This window comes from Petaurus breviceps, unplaced genomic scaffold, assembly GCF_028583685.1.
Source record: "Petaurus breviceps papuanus isolate PSGF00001 unplaced genomic scaffold, PetGlider_PUasm1.0 179, whole genome shotgun sequence".
NCBI lineage: Eukaryota > Metazoa > Chordata > Mammalia > Diprotodontia > Petauridae > Petaurus > Petaurus breviceps.
The window spans coordinates 3,797,968-3,803,180 of record NW_027185779.1 but is presented as its reverse complement, the minus strand read 5'-3'; positions in this window follow the sequence as shown (position 1 = coordinate 3,803,180).

Genomic DNA, 5,213 nt, shown 5'->3' with positions numbered 1-5,213 from the left:
GTGTGTGTGTGTGTGTGTGTGTGTGTGTGTGTGTGTGTGTGTGTGTGAAGGTGGGCTTCTTTTCAAGCCCATGAGAGACTTTTTTGTGCTTCAGACAAAATTTGAAAATTGTGCCCAGTGTATCTGGGCTATCTCTTTGAGGCTCTCAGCCTTCACGGCAACACATACAAATTGAATTACTATAAAGTAAGTATCATCATGTCTAGAAGTTGCTGGCTGTAAATGTGCATTTACAAAAAGTAACATATTCAAGTGTTCCTCTGCTTCCTGTTGCAACCTTGGGGGCTACCTACCTTGACATATGTGCCTTCCCTTTCCTCCTTCCCAACATCTTTAGCAACTATATTCCCCACTAAAAGAAGCCAAAGCTTTTATGGTAATGTAGAATTGGGGTGCCAAAGGAAGAAAGATTATGGAGGAATGAGATAGGAGTGGGTTGGGAGGAAGACATTGAATGAGGAAGGAAAGCTAGGGAGAGAGAGTAGGAGAGTAGGAAGGAGAGATACTTAAGTTGAGAGGGAAAAGAAGAGATGATAAAAAGAGTAGAAATAAGGGAAGGAGCTTTTTGTATTTGTGACTGTAATTGTCTTTTTCCATTGTTGTTAGATCTCATAAGAAGAGAAGGCAGGAAGGAAATGTGTTTATGTAGCACTTACTTTGTACCAGGCACTGTGCTAAATACTTTTAAGAAATATATCTCATTTGGTTCTCACAGCAAACATGGAAGGTAGGTGTTATTATTATTCTCATTTTATAGTTGAAGAAACTGAGGCAAACAGAAGTTGTTACTTGCCTAGGGCCACACAGCTAGCAAGTTTCTTAGGCTGAATTTAAACTTCCTATGAGGCAGCTTATAAGCTATGCTATGTGCCACATGGATAGAGGGCTGGGCCTGAGTTAAGAATATCTGTGTTCAAATTGGACCTTAGACACTTACTATGTGACCTTGGACAAATCACTAACCTCTCTCAGTTTCCTAACAGCATCACTTACTTCACAGGATCATTGTGATCAAATTAGATGTGTATAAATTGCCTTTGTGAACTTTAAAGTGATATATATATATATACATATTATCACTTTATATATGTGTGTATATACATATTACTTTGTATATGTTTATATACATATACACACACACACATATATACATATACAACATGTGGTCCTGTGAATGTAGGCTTCAGCTCTTTGTCTACCTCCATATTTGTTGTCATTTTAGGTAAAGGAATTTGGGAGCTATGACCTTGTAAGTTTCAAAATGCCAGGAGAATGAGCCACCTGAGGTCTGGGAATTTAGTAGTACATGAGTCTGGGAATCTGGAATCCAAGAGTTGAGTCTGTGATGAGTTTTGCAGCCACTCCAGCAGCGATGCTTATGTTTTGGTTTCATGTAACTGAACAGTCTTAAAGAAATCAGAGTCAGACCACCTCTAATCCCAGTATAAGCATTTATTGAGATTGATGCCTCTCATGAATCAGGCTAAGTTCCAAGAAGAACTAGCAATTTCAGAGAAAGCAAGATGGATTTTTATAGGGTAAAGATGCAATTACATAACAGAAATTATGAACATTAAAAAAGCAGGAGGGGTTTGTTAAGAGATTAGGTAATAGGGGAGGGGTTGTAGTCACAGTGGAACCGCACATACTATTACCCACAATGCATACAGAAAACCCCACTGGGGAGTATGGATGTACAATAATGATATTATAGTAAGCCTCTCTACCTCACAAGTTCACCTAAAGGACAGCTTTTGCTATTACTGCGCAGGTACTTACTTAGGGAAAGTCCCTTCTATTGTTTTGGGGTCCACATCCTGCTGGGGCATCCTGTTGGTGCTGCTTTCTGATTGGCTGGCTATTGTGGTCCTGTCTGAGACTAGATGGATGTGACTATGGTTGAATACATGGACAAACATGCTGTTTCTGTGAGAAATATGAGTTCATGGACACACCTGTTGTTCTAGTGAACAGTGAGGCATATATGAAGAAGTTAGGATATTGAGTGGGGGAGGAGGAGTGACTGGCTAAGGTAGGGGTAGTGGTGTAGCAGCAAGCACCCCAAGCACGTCCTCAGGGTTTGCTGCCCATACAGGTTCTTGGATCTGCTTTGTTAAAGGAAAGCAACTCAAAATGGGTTAACAAGCTTACTTTAATCAGTCAGACATATATCGTTTACCTTGTTCAGGGGAAAAAGGTCAGCACCCCAAACTTCAAAATATACAGACAGAATTATCAAGACATTAACAGATCAAGTAGACAGCTTTCCAAACTGTCCAACCATTACATCCATACCCAGTCAACATCTGGGTTTCCACATCTGGGTTTTTCAAAGCCGGGGGACTCTCAACAACGGCTTCCCAGAATTCAGATCAAATCACAGAACACTTCTCAAAGTGAGTCCCAAAACAAAGCTACACATCAGGGCTTATATAGCCTTCTCCTGGCTCAGAGAATGTAACAACCTTATTGACTCACTGACCAATCAAGAAGTATCTACTGAAAAACAAGCCTCCCACCCCAGTCTCCAGGTGCACTTTAGCCTAGGGGCAGGGAAGATCTTTAAATTTGCATTTCCATTACAAGTGGGCCTGCAGTTCAGTGGGGCCTATAAGGAAATTAGAATGTTGGGGTCAGGGGTAGCTTAATTAGGATTCCATCATGTAGAAGAACAAGGAAATGACCTTTGGGACCCAGCCCAAAGATTAGGATTAGGATTCAATCTGTAGCAAAACTGCATTTGGACATGAATTTGGTAGAACCAATATTCTGTAGAAACTATGCTAGGTCTGAGGCCCAGTTAAGAGAGTGTGCCCCTGAGGTGTTGGGGAGGAGGTGGGAAATAGTTATACTTTTTGTATTGATGTATCTTCAACTTAAATATCCCTTTGTAAAATCTAATCAGTATTAATCGGTTAAATAGAACAGAGGCAAAAGTCAAAGGTGTCTAACTGTGAAGGGGGACCACACCCAGAATGGGGGCATATGTTGATGGTATTAGAGGAGACATCCCGGGTATCTCTTCAAGAATACCTCTAGAATCCTGAGGGAGCAATGCGGCGATGTAGATCTTACTCTGAGGCCCTTGTTACATAGACCGTTGTCCCTACATGCAACATATTCCTCTCTAGCTTCTTTAACCTGTTCCTCTCTTTCTTTCTCTCCATCCCCCTCTTTCTTTCCCTTCCTCTATCCCCATTCAAACTCAATATTAATGTTTATGCCTGTTGTGTCATGTTTTATTTAGTGAATAAATTTTGACTAATCAAGGGCTCAAAGGCCAGAATGGAAATGTCACAGACACATATATATTATTTTACATGCTTTGTGGTGCTTCCAGAATGTAGCACAGTACTTTGTACACAGTGAATGTTTAATACATGATTAATACTTCCAAGAATGAAATACAGATAGTATTATTCAGCCTCACATAGTTGGATTAGTTAGTGCCAGGTACTATTTGGCCATACAAAAGGGAAGATAATCTAAAGTAAAGTCACCAGGCCTTTCCCTCACCTTCTGTGGCCTGCTGATAAAAATGGAACTGTGTCTGAGAGGGTAGCAAGAATCAGAGAACTCGACCCTTTCCCCCAAGATGGCGCTGAACGCAAAGAAGGAAGCTGTTGTTCCCCCTAAGACAGAAGCCAAGTCCAAGGCCTTGAAGGCCAAGAAGGCAGTGCTGAAGGGTGTCCATAGCCACAAAAAGAAGAAGATCCGAACATCCCCCACCTTCTGGTGACCCAAGACACTGAGGCTTCGAAGGCAGCCCAAATACCCTCAGAAGAGTGCCCCTCGCAGAAACAAGCTCGATCACTATGCCATCATTGAGTTTCCCTTGACCACTGAGTCTGCTATGAAGAAGATTGAGGACAGCAACACCCTAGTCTTCATTGTGGACGTCAAGGCCAACAAGCATCAGATCAAGCAGGCCGTAAAGAAGCTGTATGACATCGACGTGGCCAAGGTCAACACACTGATCCGGCCTGATGGAGACAAGAAGGCCTATGTCCGTCTTGCTCCAGACTATGATGCTTTAGATGTTGCCAACAAAATTGGGATCATCTAACTTGCTGTGTCCCATTCCACCTACAATAAAATTTTTTCCAGAATTAAAAAAAAAATCAGAGAACTCGTGGATTCTCTTCAGAGAGGGAGATAAAGATGTTGCTTTCATCATATACTGAAAGACAAGAAGAAACATCATCTCTTGAGACCCTTGGGCTATTTATTCATAATGGTCTTGATGAGCATAACCAAATATCCTATCATGAAGATAACTGCCATGCATGTGCCATCATCCTGGGTGGCTTGGTGGACAGAAAGCTGGACTTGGAGTTAGAAAGGCCCAAGTGACAATTCTGCCTCACTCACTTACCAGCCTTTATGACCTTAGGCAATTCACTTGATCTCTCTTAGCCTCAGTCTTCTTATCTGTAAAATGGGCCTAATAATAGCGCCTACCTCCCAGGGTTTCCAGAATCAAATGAAATAACATATTTGAAGTGCTTTGTGAATCTTAACATAAATGCTACCGTGTTTCCCCGATAATAAGACCTATCCCAAAAATAAGCCCTCCCCTTACTGTGTAAGATTCCTCTAAAATAAGCCCTCCCCCGAAAATAAGCCCTATTGAGATTGCTACTGTAGTGAAGGTGATCCCCTGCGCTACACACTACATTATGATACCCTCTGTATGCACCGTCCCCCCCCCCCAGGTGAAACGCACGCCGCGCTCCAAGCTGCATCCAGTCAGAGCTGCAGCAGTGAGCGCGTCATCCTGTTCTTCCCCAGTGATTTGCTTGCTGGCGCCATTGAGAGCAGTGCCGCGGAGGAGAGCTGAGGCAGGACAACATAAAAACCCGGTATGTAAGCGGGAGTGAGGGGGCATGATGGAGGATAAAAAGGGCATGATGGAGGAAAAAAGAACTCAGGGGGCATGATGGAGTGAAAAGAAGGACTGATGGTCATAATTTTATTATTCTGTCTGTTTTGACCCCTAGACATGAGTACAAAAAGGAAGAGCTATACTATTGAGTATAAGAAAGCAATTGTAGAGGAGTCACATGGCAAGAATCTTGCAGTTTTCTGTAAAGAAAAACTTTTGGATCTTCGAATGGTCAGAAAATGGAGAGCAGATTATAATAACCTCAATCAACAGGTGGATGAGGGAAAAGGGAAAAAGCGCAGGTCTGGATCAGGTCAGCAGCCCTTAT